Here is a 16,077-nt window from a genome sequence, read left to right on the forward strand (position 1 = left end):
CCATAGTAGATCCTCTATACTTACTCTTTGATTTATTGTTTAAGGTCAGGATGCAATAAGGTAAAAATTCATATTTATTAAGAAAAACCATTGTGTTTATTTAATAACAAACTTTAAGGGGAATCACAATATATTTTTATTAAAGTATCAGTTCAGTTCAGTCACTCAGTCGTGTCCGACTCTTTGTGACCCCATGGACTGCAGCACACCAGGCCTCCCTGTCCATCACCAACTCCTGGAGTTCACCAAAACCCATGTCCATTGAGTCGGTGATGCCATCCAGCCATCTCATCCTCTATCATCCTCTTCTCTTCCTGCCTTCAATCTTTCCCAGCATCAGGATCTTTTCAAATGAGTCAGCTCTTCGCATGAGGTAGCCAAAGTTTTGGAGTTTCAGCTTCAACATCAGTCCTTCCAATGAACACTCAGGACTGATTTCCTCTAGGATGGACTGGTTGGATCTCCTTGCAGTCCAAGGGACTCTCAAGAGTCTTCTCCAACACCACAGTTCAAAAGCATCAATTCTTTGGCACTCAGCTTTCTTTATAGTCCAACTCTCACATCCATACATGACTACTGGGAAAACTATAGCTTTGACTAGATGGACCTTTGTTGGAAAAGGAATGTCTCTGCTTCTTAATATGCTGTCTAAGTTGGTCATAACTTTCCTTCCAAGGAGCAAGCGTCTTTTAATTCCATGGCTGCAGTCACCATCCGCAGTGATTCTGGAGCCCAAGAAAATAAAGTCTGACATTGTTTACACTGTTTCCTCATCTATTTGCCATGAAGTGATGGGACTGGATGCCATGATCTTTGTTTTCTGAATGTTGAGCTTTTTCACTCTCCTCTTTCACTTTCATCAACAGGCTCTTTAGTTCGTCTTCCCTTTCTTCCATAAGGGTGGTGTTTTCTGCATATCTGAGGTTATTGCTACTTCTCCCAGCAATCTTGATTCCAGCTTCTGTTTCATCTAGCCCAGCATTTTGCATGATGTACTCTGCACAGAAGTTAAATAAGCAGGGTGACAATATAAGCAAGGTGACGTACTCCTTTTCCTATTTGGAACCAGTGTGTTCCATGTCAAGTTCTAACTGGTGCTTCCTGACCTGCATACAGGTTTCTCAAGAGGCAGGTCAGGTGGTCTGGTATTCCCATCTCTTTCAGAATTTTCCAGTTTATTGTGATCCACAAGTCAAAGGCTTTGGCATAGTCAATAAAGCAGAAATAGATATTTTATTAAAGTATAGTTGATTTTAAATACTTTATTAATTTCAAGTGAACAGCATAGTGCTTCAGCATTTTTATAGATTGTACTCCATTAAGAGTTATTGCAAGATAATAGCTACACTTCCCAATTTTATGCAATGTATCTTTGTGGTGCTAGTGGTAAAGAACCTGCCTGTTAATGCAAGAGACATAAGAGATACAGGTTTGATCCCTGCATCAGGGACATCTTCTGGAGGAGGACATGGCAACCCACTCCAGTATCCTTGCCTAGAGAATTCCATGGGCAGAAGAACCTGGAGGGGTACAGTCCAAAGGGTCACAAAAAGTCCAACACGACTGAAGCAACTTAGCACAGCATACGCAGCACAGTCTACATTTCTTAATCCCATCGCCATAACATGCCTCTCCCCCTCCCCCCCCTCAATAGAAACCACCTGTTTGTTTTTTTTAATTTATCTATTTTTAAATCGGAGAAGGCAATGGCACCCCACTCCAGTACTGTTGCCTGGAAAACCCCATGGACGGAGGAGCCTGGTGGGCTGCAGTCCATGGGGTCGCGAAGAGTCGGACACGACTGAGCGACTTCACTTTCACTTTTCACGTATTGGAGAAGGAAATGGCAACCCACTCCAGTGTTCTTGCCTGGAGAATCCCAGAGACGGGAGAGCCTGGTGGGCTGCTGTCTATGGGGTTGCACAGAGTCGGACACGACTGAAGCGACTTAGCAGCAGCAGCAGCAGCAAATTGAAAGATAATTACTTTACAGTATTGTGTTGGTTCCTAAAAAACATCGACATGAATCAGTCACACGTTTACCTATATCTCCTCCTACTTGAACCTCCCTCCCATCACCTCCCCCATCCCACCCCTCTAAGTTGTTACAGAGCCACTTTGCGTTCCCTGAGTCATACAGCAAATTCCCATCGGTTAGCAATTTTACATATGCTAATGTAAGTTTCCATGTTACTCTCTCCATGCATTTCACCCTCTCCTTCCTCCCGCCATCCCATGTCCATATGTCTGAAGTCTGTTCTCTATGTCTATGTCTCCACTGCTGCTGCTGCTGCTGCTAAGTCACTTCAGTCATGTCCAACTCTGTGCGACCCCATAGATGGCAGCCCATCCGGCTCCACCGTCCCTGGGATTCTCCAGGCAAGAACACTGGAGTGGGTTGCCATTTCCTTCTCCAATGCATGAAAGTGAAAAGTGAAAGTGAAAGTGAAGTCGTGTTCGACTCTTCGCGACCCCATGGACTGCAGCCCACCAGGCTCCTCCATCCATGGGATTTTCCTGGCAAGAGTACTGGAGTGGGTTGCCATTGCCTTCTCCGCTGCTGCCCTGCAAACAATTTGATTAGTACCATCTTTCTAGGTTCCATATATATGCGTTAGCATACGATATTTATCTTTCTCTTTCCAACTTACTTCACATGATATAATAGGCTCTAGGTTCATCCACCTCATTAGAACTGACTCAAATGCATTCCTTTTTATGGCTGAGTAATATTTCATGTAAATATGTATGACAGCCTTTTTATCCACTCATATGTCAATGGACATCTAGATTTCTTCCATGTTCTAGCTATTGTAAATAATGCTGCAATGAACATTGGGGTACATGTGTCTCTTTCAATTTTGGTTTCCTCAGGGTATATGTCTAGTGGGATTGCTGGGTCAAATGGTGTCTTTATTCCCAGTTTTTTAAGGAAACTCCATACCGTCTTCCATAGTGGCTATATGAATTTATCTTCCCACCAACAGTGCAAGAGGGTTCCCTTTTCTCCACACCCTCTCCAGCATTTGTTTGTAGACTTTTTGATGATGGCCATTCTGTCTGGTGTAAGGTGTTATCTCATAGTTTTGATTTGCATTTCTCTAATAATGAATGATGTTGAGTATCTTTCCATATGTTTGTTAGCCATCTGTATGTCTTCTTTGGAAAAATGGCTGTATAGGTCTTTTCCCCATTTTTTGATTGGATTGTTTGTTTTTCTGGTATTGACTTGCATGAGCTGCTTGAATATTTTGGAAATTAATCCTTTGTCAGTTGTTTCATTTGCTATTATGAGGGTTGTTTTTTCACCTTATTTATAGTTTCCTTTGATGATAAAAGCTTTGAAGTTTAATTAGGTCCCACTTGTTCATTTTTATTTTTATTTCCATAACCCTAGGAGGTGAGTCATAGAGGATCTTGCTTTAATTTATATTATCAAGTGTTCTGCCTATGTTTGCCTCTGAAGTTTTAGTTTCAGGTCTTACATTTAGGTCTTTAATCAATTTTGAGTTTATCATTGTGTGTTGTTTTAGAAAGTGTACCAATTTCATTCTTTTACATGTAGCTGTCCAGTTTTCCTAGCACCACTTATATTCAAGAGGCTATTTTTACCCCAATGTATATTCTTGCCTCCTTTGTCAAAAATAAGTTACCCATAGCTTTGTGGGTTTATCTCTGGGTTCTCTATCTTGTTCTAATGGTCTATATTTCTGTTTTTGTGCCAGTTCCATGCTGTCTTGATGACTGTAGCTCTGTAGTATAGTTTGAAATCAAGAAGATTGATTCCTCCAGCTTCATTCTTTTTTTCTCAAGATTCCTTTGGTTATTTGGGGTCTTTTGTGTTTCCATATGAATTGTGAAATTTTCATTCTAGTCCTGTGAAAAATGCCACTGGTAGTTTGATAGGGATCACATTGAACCTGTAGATTGCATTTGGTAGTATAGTCATTTTCACAATATTGATTCTTCCAACCCAAGAACATAGAATATCTCTCCATCTGTTTGTGTCATCTTTGATTTCTTTCATCAGTGTCTTATAATTTTCTGCATACAGTTCTTTTGTCTCCTTAGGTAGGTTTATTCCTAGATATTTTATTCTTTTTGTTGCAATGGTGAATGGGATTGATTCCTTAATCTCTCTTTCTCATTTTTCATTGTTAGTATATAGGAATGCAAGTGACTTCTGTGTATTGATTTTGTATTCCGCGACTTAGCTAAATTCAATGATTAGCTCTAGTAATTTTCTGATAGTATCTTTAGGGTTTTCTATGTATAGTATCATGGCATCTGCAAACAGTGAGAGCTTTACTTCTTTACCAAACTGGATTCCTTTTATTTCTTTTTCTTCTCTGACTGCCGTAGCTAGGACTTCCAAAACTGTGCTGAATAACAGTGATGAGAGTAGGCACTCTTGTCTTGTTCCTGATCTTAGAGGTAATGCTTTCAGTTTTCCACCATTGAGACTAAGGTTTGCTATGGGTTTATCTTATATGGCCTTTACTATGTTCAGGCAGGTTCCTTCTATGTCCATTTTTTGAAGAGTTTTTGTCATAAATGGATGCTGAATTTTGTCAAAGGCTTTTTCTGCATGTGTAGAGATTACCATATGGTTTTTAGTTTTCAATTTGTTAATATGGTGTATCACACTGATTGATTTGCATATATTGAAGAATCCTTACTTCTCTGGGATAAACCCAATTTAATCATGGTGTATGGGCTTTTTTAATGTGTTGTTGAATTCTGTTTGTTAGAATTTTGTTGAGGATTTTTGCAACTACATTCATCAGTGATACTGGTCTGTAATTTTCCTTTTTTTGTGTTGTCTTTGCCTGGTTTTAGTATCAGGATGATGGTGGCCTCATAGAATGAGTTTGGAAACATTCCTTCCTCTGCAATTTTTTGAGAGTTTTAGAAGGATAGGCATTAGCTCTTCACTAAATGTTTGACAGAATTCCTCTGTGAAGCTACCTGGCCTTGGGCTTTTGTTTTGGGGGGAGTTTTTTTTATCACAGCCTCAATTTCAGTGCTTGTAATTGGGTTGTTCATAATTTCTATTTCTTCATGGTTCAGTCTTGGGAGGTTAAACTTTTCTAAGAATCTGTCCATTTCTTCCAGGTTGTCCATATTATTCCCATATAGTTGCTCAATTCAGAATACAAAATCAATACACAGAAGTCACTTGCATTCCTATATACTAACAATGAAAAATGAGAAAGAGAGATTAAGGAATCAATCTCATTCACCATTGCAACAAAAAGAATAAAATATCTAGTACCTTGACTAGTAAGAATCTGCCTGCAATGCAGGAGAACTCAGTTTGATTCTTGGGTTGGGAAGATCCCCTGGAGAAGGAAATGGCAACCTACTCCAGTATTCTTGCCTGGAGAATCCCATGGAGAGAGAAGCCTGGCAGGCTACAGTCTATGGGGTTACAATAGTCACACACAACTGACCAATTAAGCACACATACACACACATACACAAATCTTTGTATTTCTTCATTGTCTGTTGTAACCTCTCCTTTTTTCATTTCTAATTTTGATGATTTGACTCTTCTCTCTTTTTTCTAGATGAGTCTGGCTAACGGTTTGCCAATTTTGTTTATCTTTTCAAAGAACTAGCTTTTCATTTTATTATTGTTTCTTTCATTTCTTTTTCATTTATTTCTGCTCTTATTTTTATGATTCTTTCCTTCTGCTAACTTCGGCGGGGGGGTGGGGGCAGGGGGAGGGGGTGTTCTTCTTTTTCCAGTCATAGTAGCTGTAAAGTTAGACTATTTATTCAATGTTTTTCTTGTTTCTTGAGGTGGAATTGTATTGCTATATAATTCCCTCTTAGAACAGCTTTTTCTGCATTCCATAGATTTTGAGTTATCACGTTTTCATGGTCATTTGTTTCTAGGATTTTTTTTTCCCTTTTGATTTCTTCAGTAACCTGTTCATTATTTAGAAATGGATTGTTTAATATCCATGTGTTTGTGTTTTTACAGTTTTTTTCTTATAATTGATATCTAGTCTCTTAGTGTTGCAGTCAGAAAAGATGCATGATACAATTTCAATTTTCTTAAATTTACTGAGATTTTATTTGTGACCCAAGATGTGGTCTATCCTGGAGAACGTTCCATGTGCACTTGAGAAAAACGTGTATTCTTCTGCACTTGGATGGACTGTCCTGAAAATATCAATGAGATTCATCTGGTCTGTGTCATTTAAGGCTTGTGTTTCCTTATTAATTTTCTGTTTTGATGATCTGTCCATTGGTGTAAGTGGGGTGTTAAAAGTCCTCTACTATTATTGTGTTATTGTCAATTTCTCCTTTACTGTATGTTAAGTGTTTGTCTTATGTATTCAGGTACTTCTATGTTGGATACATAAATATTTACAATTGCTATGTCTTCCCCTTGGATTGATTCCCTTGATCATTATGTAGTGTCCTTCCTTATCTCTTGTAATATTCTTTATTTTAAGGCCTATTTTGTCTGATTTGAGAATTGATACTCCAGCTTTCTTTTGCTTTCCATTTGCATGGAATATATTTTTCCATCCTCTCACTTTCAGCCTGTACATGTGTTTAGGTTTGAAGTGGGTTTCCTTTTTTTTTTTTTTTTTTTTAATTTTAGTTGGAGGCTAATTATTTTATAATATTGTAGTGGTTTTGCCATACATTGACATAAATCAGCCATAAGTGTACATGTGTCCCCATCCTGAAACCCCACCCACCTCCCTCCCCATCTCATCCCTCTGGGTCATCCCAGTGCACCAGCCCTGAGAACCCTGTCCCATGCATCAAACCTGGACTGGTGATCTGTTTCTTACATGATAATATATATGTTTCAATGCTATTCTTTCAGAGCATGCCACCCTCGCCTTCTCCCACAGAGTCCAAAAGACTGTTCTACACATCTGTGTCGCTTTTGCTGTCTCGCATATAGGGTTATCGTTACCATCTTTCTAAATTCCATATATATGCGTTAGTATACTGTATTGGTGTTTTTCTTTCTGGCTTACTTCACTCTGTATAATAGGCTCCAGTTTCATCCACCTCATTAGAACTGATTCAAATGTGTTCTTTTTAATGATTGAGTAATATTCCATTGTATATATGTACCACTGCTTTCTTATCCATTCATCTGCTGATGGACATCTAGGTTGCTTCAATTTCCTGGCTATTATAAACAGTGCTGCGATGAACATTGGGGTACATGTGTCTCTTTCAATTCTGGTTTCCTCAGTGTGCATGCCCAGCAGTGGGATTACTGGGTCATATGGCAGTTCTATTTCCAGTTTTTTAAGGAATCTCCACACTGTTCTGCATAGTGGCTGTACTAGTTTGCATTCCCACCAACAGTGTAAGAGGGTTCTGTTTTCTCCATAACCTCTCTAGCATTTGTTGTTTGTAGATTTTTGGATCGCAGCCATTCTGACTGTGTGAGATGGAACCTCATTGTGGTTTTGATTCGCATTTCTCTAATAATAAGTGATGTTGAGCATCTTTTCATGTGTTTGTTAGCCATCTGTATGTCTTCTTTGGAGAACTGTCTGTTTATTTCTTTGGCCCATTTTTTGATTGGGTCATTTGTTTTTCTGGAGTTGAGCTGCAGGAGTTGCTTGTATATTTTGAGATTAATTCTTTGTCCATTGCTTCATTTGCTATTATTTTCTCTCATTCTGAAGGCTGTCTTTTCACCTTGCTTATAGTTTCCCTTGTTGTGCAAAAGCTTTTAACTTTAATTAGGTCCCATTTGTTTATTTTTGCTTTTATTTCCAATACACTGGGAGGTGGGTCATAGAGGATCCTGCTTTGATTTATGTCGGAGAGTGTTTTGCCTATGTTTTCCTCTAGGAGTTTTATAGTTTCTGGTCTTATGTTTAGATCTTTAATCCATTTTGAGTTTATTTTTGTGTATGGTGTTAGAAAGTGTTCTAGTTTCATTCTTTTACAAGTGGTTGACCAGTTTTTCCATGTACTGCATTTCGGACTCTGTTGTTGATCATGATGGCTACTCCATTTTTTCTAAGGGATTCCTGCCCACAGTAGTAGATATAATGGTCATCTGAGTTAAATTCACCCATTCCAGTCCATTTTAGTTTGCTGATTCCTAGAATGCCGACGTTCACTCTTGCCATCTCCTGTTTGACCACTTCCAATTTGCCTTGATTCATGGACCTGACATTCCAGGTTCCTATGCAATATTACTCTTTACAGCATTGGACCTTGCTTCTATCCAGTCACATCCATGACTGGGGATTGTTTTTGCTTTGGCTCCATCCCGTCATTCTTTCTGGAGTTATTTCTCCACTGATCTCCAGTAGCATATTGGGCACCTACTGACCCGGGGAGTTCCCCTTTCAGTATCCTATCACTTTGCCTTTTCATACTGTTCATGAGGTTCTCAAGGCAAGAATACTGAAGTGGTTTGCCATTCCCTTCTCCAGTGGACCACATTCTGTCAGACCTCTCCACCATGACCCTCCCATCTTGGGTGGCCCCACATGGCATGGCTTAGTTTCATTGAGTTAGACAAGACTGATCCGTGTCATCAGATTGGTTAGTTTTCTGTGATTATGGTTTCAGTGCGTCTGCCCTCTGATGCCCTCTTGCAACACCTATCGTCTTACTTGGGTTTCTCTTAACCTGGACGTGGGGTATCTCTTCACGGCTGCTCCAGCAAAGCACAGCTACTGCTCCTTACCTTGGATGATGGGTATTTCTTCACAGCCGCCACTCCTGACCTTGAAGGTGGAGTAGCTCCTCTCGGCCCTCCTGCGCCCATGCAGCCGCCTCTCCCTGGACGTGGGGTACCTCCTCTTGGCAGCCGCCCTCACACGCTAGTAAAGTAATTTCAAAATTCTCCAAGCCAGTCTTCAGCAGTACGTGAGCTGTGAACTTCCAGATGTTCAAGCTGGTTTTAGAAAAGGCAGAGGAACCAGAGATCAAATTGCCAACATCCGCTGGATCATCAAAAAAGCAAGAGATTTCCAGAAACACATCTATTTCTGCTTTATTGACTATGCCAAAGCCTTTGACTGTGTGGATCACAATAAACTGTGGGAAATTCTGAAAGAGATGGGAATACCAGACCACCTGACCTGCCTCTTGAGAAACCTATATGCAGGTCAGGAAGCAACAGTTAAAACAGGACATGGAACAACAGACTGGTTCCAAATAGGAAAAGGAGTACGTCAATGCTGTATATTGTCACCCTGCTTATTTAACTTCTATGCAGAGTACATCATGAGAAACGCTGGGCTGGAAGAAGCACAAGCTGGAATCAAGATTGCTGGGAGAAATCTCAATAACCTCAGATATGCAGATGACACCACCCTTATGACAGAAACTGAAGAAGAAATAAAAAGCCTCTTGATGAAAGTGAAAAAGGAGAGTGAAAAGTTGGCTTAAAGCTCAACATTCAGAAAACTAAGATCATGGCATCTGGTCCCATCACTTCATAGGAAATAGATGGGGAAATAGTGGAAACAGTGTCGGATTTTATTTTTTGGGGCTCCAAAATCACTGCAGATGGTGATTGCAGCCATGAAATTAAAACACACTTACTCCTTGGAAGAAAAGTCATGACCAACCTAGATATCATATTGAAAAGCAAAGCTATTACTTTGTCAACAAAGGTCCGTCTGGTCAAGGCTATGGTTTTTCCAGTGGTCATGTATGGATGTGAGAGTTGGACTGTGAAGAAAGCTGAGCACCGAAGAATTGATGGTTTTGAACTGTGGTGTTGGAGAAGACTCTTGAGAGTCCCTTGGACTGCAGGGATATCCAACCAGTCCATCCTAAAGGAGATCAGTCCTGTGTGTTCATTGGAAGGACTGATGCTGAAGCTGAAACTCCCAATACTTTGGCCACCTCATGCAAAGAGTTGACCTATTGGAAAAGACCCTGATGCTTGGAGGGATTGGGGGCAGGAGGAGAAGGGGACAACAGATGATGAGATGACTGGATGGCATCACCGACTTGATGAACATGAGTTTGAGAGAAGTCCAGGAGTTGGTGATGGACAGGGAGGCCTGGTGTACTGTGATTCATGGGGTCGCAAAGAGTCAGACACAACTGAGTGACTGAACTGAACTGAACTGACCAGTTTTCCCAGCACCACTTGTTAAAGAGAGTGTCTTTTCTCCGTTGTATATTCTTGCCTCCTTTGTCAAAGATAAGGTGTCCATAGGTGTGTGGATTTATATCTGGGCATTCTATTTTGTTCCATTGATCTATATTTCTGTCTTCATACTGTCTTGATGACTGTGGGTTTGTAGTAGAGCCTGAAGTCAGGCAGGTTGATTCCTCCAGTTCCATTCTTCTTTCTCAAGATTACTTTGGCTATTCACGGTTTTTTGTATTTCCATACAAATTGTGAAATTATTTGTTCTAGTTCTGTGAAAAATACCATTGGTAGCTTGATAGGGATTGCATTGAATCTATAGATTGCTTTGGGTGGTATACTCATTTTCACTATATTGATTCTTCCAATCCATGAACATGTTATATTTCTCCATCTATTTGTGTCCTCTTTGATTTCTTTCATCAGTGTTTTATAGTTTTCTATATATAGGTCTTTTGTTTCTTTAGGTAAATATATTCCTAAGTATTTTATTCTTTCCATTGCAATGGTGAATGGAATTGTTTCCTTAATTTCTCTTCTGTTTTCTCATTGTTAGTGTATAGGAATGCAAGGGATTTCTGGGTGTTAATTTTATGTCCTGAAACTTTACTATATTCATTGATTAGTTCTAGTAATTTTCTGGTGGAGTCTTTAGTGTTTTCTATGTAGAGGGTCACGTCATCTGCAAACAGTGAGAGTTTTACTGCTTCTTTTCTATCTGGTTTCCTTTTCTTTTTCTGCTCTGATTGCTGTGGCCAAAACTTCCAAAATTATGTTGAATAGTAATGGTGAGAGTGGGCACCCTTGTCTTGTTCCTGACTTTAGGGAAATGCTTTCAGTTTTTCACCATTGAGGATAATGTTTGCTGTGGGTTTGTCATATATAGCTTTTATTATGTTGAGGTATGCTCCTTCTATTCCTGCTTTCTGGAGGGTTTTGATCATAAATGGATGTTGAATTTTGTCAAAGGCTTTCTCTGCATCTATTGAGATAATCATATGTTTTTTATCTTTAATTTGTTAATGTGGTGTATAATTTGATTGATTTGTGGATATTGAAGAATCCTTGCATCCCTGGGATAAAGCCCACTTGGTCATGATGTGTGATCGTTTTAATATGTTGTTGGATTCTGCTTGCTAGAATTTTGCTAAGGATTTTTGCATCTCTGTTCATCAGTGATATTGGCCTGTAGTTTTCCTTTTTTATGGCATCTTTGTCTGGTTTTGGTATTAGGGTGATGGTGGCCTCATAGAATGAGTATAGAAGTTTACCTTCCTCTGCAATTTTCTAGAAGAGTTTGAGTAGGGTTGTCTAAATTTTTGGTAGAATTCAGCTGTGAAGCCATCTGGTCCTTGACTTTTGGTTGCTGGAAGATTTCTGATTACAGTTTCAATTTCCATGCTTGTGATGGCTCTGTTAAGATTTTCTATTTCTTCCTGGTTCAGTTTTGGAAAGTTATACTGTTCTAAGAATTTGTCCATTTCTTCCAAGTTGTCCATTTTATTGGCATATAGTTGCTGATAGTAGTCTCTTATGATCCTTTGTATTTCTGTGTTATCTGTTGTGATTTCTCCATTTTCATTTCTAATTTTGTTGATTTGATTCTTCTCTCTTTTTTTCTTGATGAGTCTGGCCAATGGTTTGTCAATTTTATTTATCTTCTCAAAGAACCAGTTTTTGGCTTTGTTGATTTTTGATATGGTCTCTTTTGTTTCCTTTGCATTTATTTCTGCCCTAATTTGTAAGATTTCTTTCCTTCTACTAACCATGGGCTTCTTCATTTCTTCCTTTTCTAGTTGCTTTAGGTGTAGAGTTAGGTTATTTATTTGACTTTTTTCTTGTTTCTTGGGGTAAGCCTGTGTTGCTATGAACCTTCCCCTTACCACTGCTTTTACAGTGTCTCATAGGTTTTGGGTTGTTGTGTTTTCATTTTCATTCATTTCTATGCATATTTTTATTTCTTTTTTGATTTCTTCTGTGATTTGTTGGTTATTCAGAAGCGTGTTGTTTAGCCTCCATATGTTGGAATTTTTAATAGTTCTTTTCCTGTAACTTAGATCTAATCTTACTGTATTGTGGTCAGAATAGATGATTGGAATAATTTCAATATTCTTGAGTTTACTAAGGCTAGATTTATGGCCCAGGATGTGATCTATCCTGGAGAAGGTTCCATGTGTGCTTTAGAAAAAGGTGAAATTCATTATTTGGGGGTGAAATGTCCTATAGATATCAACTAGGTCTAGCTGGTCCATTGTGTCATTTAAAGTTTGTGTTTCCTTGTTAATTTTCTGTTTAGTTGATCTATCCATAAGTGTGAGTGGGGTATTAAAGTCTCCCACTATTATTGTGTTATTATTAATTTCCCTTTTCATACTTGTTAGCATTTGCCTTACATATTGTGGTGCTCCTATGTTGGGTGCATATATATTTATAATTGTTATATCTTCTTCTTGGACTGATCCTTTGATCATTATGTAATATCCTTCTTTGTCTCTTTTCACAGACTTTATTTTAAAGTTTATTTTATCTGATATGAGTATTGCTACCCCTGCTTTTTCTTGGTCTCCATTTACATGAAATATCTTTTTCCAGCCCTTCACTTTCAGTCTGTATGTGTCCCTTGTTTTGAGGTGAGTCTCTTGTAGACAGCATATATAGGGGTCTTGTTTTTGTATCCATTCAGCCAGTCTTTGTCTTTTGGTTGGGGCCTTCAACCTATTTACATTTAAAGTAATTATTGATAAGTATGGTCCCGTTGCCATTTACTTTGTTGTTTTGAGTTCAAGTTTATACACCCTTTCTGTGTTTCCTGTCTAGAGAAGATCCTTCAGTATTTGTTGAAGAGCTGGTTTGGTGGTGCTGAATTCTCTCAGCTTTTGCTTGTCTATAAAGCTTTTGAATTCTCCTTCATATCTGAATGGGATCCTTGCTGGGTACAGTAATCTGGGTTGTAGGTTTTTCTCTTTCATTACTTTAAGTATGTCCTGCCATTCCCTTCTGGCCTGAAGAGTTTCTATTGAAAGATAAGCTGTTATCCTTATGGGAATTCCCTTGTGGGTTATTTGTTGTTTTCCCCTTGCTGCTCTTAATATTTGTTCTTAGTGTTTGGTTTTTGTTAATTTGATTAATATGTGCCTTAGGGTGTTTCTACTTGGGTTTATCCTGTTTGGGACTCTCTGGGTTTCTTGGACTTGTGTGACTATTTCCTTCCCCATTTTAGGGACGTTTTCAACTATTATCTCCTTGAGTATTTTCTCATGGCCTTTCTTTTTGTCTTCTTCTTCTGGGACTCCTATGATTTGAATGTTGGGGCATTTCACATTGTCCCAGAGGTCCCTGAGGTTGTCCTCATTTCTTTTAATTCTTTTTTCTTTTTCTTTTTCTTTTTTTTTTTTTTTTTTTTTTTTTTTTTTTTTTTTTTTTTTTTGCTCTCTGCTTCATTTATTTCTACCATTCTATCTTCTACCTCACTTATCCTATCTTCTGCCTCTGTTATTCTATGGTTGGCTCCCTTCAGAGTGTTTTTTGATCTCATTTATTGCATTATTCATTATTAATTGACTCTTTTTTATTTCTTCTAGGTCCTTGTTAAACATTCCTTGCATCTTCTCAATCCTTGTCTCCAGGCTATTTATCTGTAACTCCATTTGTTTTCAAGATTTTGGATCATTTTTATTATCATTATTCTAAATTACTTCTCAGGTAGACTCTCTATCTCTTCCTCTTTTGTTTGGTTTGGTGGGCATTTATCTTGTTCCTTTACCTGCTGAGTATTTCTCTCCCTTTTCATCTTGTTTAGATTGCTGTGTTTGGGGTGGCCTTTCTGTATTCTGGCAGCTTGTGATTCCTCTTTATTGTGGAGGTTCCTCCCTGTGGGTGGGGTGGGACGAGTGTCAAGGTTTTCTGGTTAGGGAAGCTTGTGTTGGTGGGTGGAGCTGGATTTCTTCTCTCTGGAGTGCAATGAAGTGTCCAGTAGTGAATTTTGAGATGTCTATATATAGACAGCCTGTATATTGAAGAGCAGCCTGTATATTGAAGGGCAGCCTGTATATTGAAGCTCAGGGCTATGTTCCTGCATTGCTGGAGAATTTGAGTGGTATGTCTTGCTCTGGAACTTATTGGCTCTTGGGTGGTGCTTGGTTTCAGTGTAGGTATGGAGGCTTTTGGATGATCTCTTATCAATTAATGTTCCCTGAAGTCAGGAGTTCTCTGGTGTTCTCAGGTTTAGGGCTTAAGCATCCTGCCTCTGGTTTTCGGTCTCATTCTTACAGTAGCCTCAAGACTTCTCCGTCCATACAGCACTGATAATAAAACTTCTAAGTTAATGGTGAAAAGATTCTCCACAATGAGGGACACCCTGAGAGGTTCACAGAGAAGAGGTTCTACATGGAGAAGAGAAAAGGGAGGAGGAAGATAGAGGTGACCAGGAGGAGAAGAGGGGAATCAAAAGGGGAGAGATAGATCTAGGCAGTGCTGTTTCCTAAGTGATCTCCACAGCCCAGAACACCCACAGAGATTCACAGAGTTGGGTTGAGAAGAGAAGGGGGAGGGAGGAGATAGAGGTGACCTCCTTTTGAAGACAATGGGCTGCTTTTCTCGGTGCCTGATGTCCTCTGCCAGCATTCAGAAGTTGTTTTGTGGAGTTTGCTCAGCATTCAAATGTTCTTTCGATTAATTTGTGGAGGAGAAAGTGGTCTCCCTGTCCTAATTCTCTGCCATCTTCCCATCCCCCTGAAGTGGGTGTCTTATAGACAGCATATATATGGGTCTTGTTTTTGTATCCATTTAGCCAGTCTATTGGAGCATTTAATCCATTTACATTTAAAGTAATGATTGATATAAATCTTCCTATTGCCATTTTCTTTTTTTTTTAATTTTATTTAACTTTACAATGTTGTATTGGTTTCGCCATATATCAAAATGAATCTGCCACAGGTATACATGTGTTCCCCATCCTGAACCCTCCTCCCTCCCCATACCATCCCCCCAGGTCGTCCCAGGGCACCAGCCCCAAGCATCCAGTATCGTGCATCAAACCTGGACTGGCGACTCATTTCATATATGATATTATGCATATTTCAATGCCATTCTCCAAAATCATCCCACCCTCTCCCTCTCCCACAGAGTCCAAAAGACTGTTCTATACATCAGTGCCATTTTCTTAATTGTTTGTGGTTTGTTTCTGTAGGCTTTTTCCTATTGCATTTCCTGACTACATAAGTCCCTTTAACATTTGTTGTAAAGCTGGTTTGGTGGTACTAAATTCTCTTAACTTTTGCTCGTCTGTAAAGCTTTTGATTTCTCCAGCAATTTTGAAGGAGATCTTTGCTGGGTATAGTAATCTTGGTTGTAGATTGTTACCTTTCAGTATTTTAAATATATCCTGTCATTTGCTTCTGGCCTGCAGAGTTTCTGCTGAAAGATCAGCTGTTAAATATATGGGGTTTTCCTTGTATGTTACTTGTTGCTTTTCCCTTCCTGCTTTTAATATTCTTTCTTTGTGTTTAATCTTTGTTCAAACTGGTTTTAGAAAAGGCAGAGGAACCAGAGATCAAATTGCCAACATCTGCTGGATCATCGAAAAAGCAACAGAGTTCCAGAAATACATCTATTTCTGCTTTATTGACTATGCCAAAACCTTTGACTGTGTGGATCACAATAAACTGGAAAATTCTGAAAGAGATGGGAATACCAGACCACCTGACCTGCCTCTTGAGAAACCTATATGCAGGTCAGGAGGCAATAGTTAGAACTGGACATGGAACAACAGACTGGTTCCAAATAGGAAAAGGAGTACACCAAGGCTGTATGTATATTGTCACCCTATTCATTTAACTTACATGCAGAGTACATCATGAGAAACGCTGGGCTGGAAGAAGCACAAGCTGGAATCAAGATTGCCAGGAGAAGTAACAATAACCTCAGATGTGCAGATGACACCACCCTTATGGCAGAAAGTGAAG

At 39.1% G+C, this 16,077-nt stretch overlaps 1 protein-coding gene across 2 annotated transcripts in view; it reads right to left on the minus strand.

The window, feature by feature from the left end:
* The window catches only part of TBX19 (T-box transcription factor 19), a 78,743-nt gene that overhangs the window by 37,333 nt on the left and 25,333 nt on the right, over positions 1-16,077 (minus strand). Inside the window, exon 1 of one of the 2 annotated variants that reach the window (XM_044944068.2) lies at positions 8,693-8,900. The exons of the other annotated variant lie outside the window; for it this stretch is intronic. The gene's annotated coding sequence lies outside the window, so the exon portion shown is untranslated. Of the gene's footprint in view, positions 1-8,692; positions 8,901-16,077 lie in introns of those variants that run through there. 2 annotated transcript variants of the gene reach the window in all.

This window comes from Bubalus bubalis, chromosome 6 (genome assembly GCF_019923935.1).
Source record: "Bubalus bubalis isolate 160015118507 breed Murrah chromosome 6, NDDB_SH_1, whole genome shotgun sequence".
Classification (NCBI taxonomy): domain Eukaryota; kingdom Metazoa; phylum Chordata; class Mammalia; order Artiodactyla; family Bovidae; genus Bubalus; species Bubalus bubalis.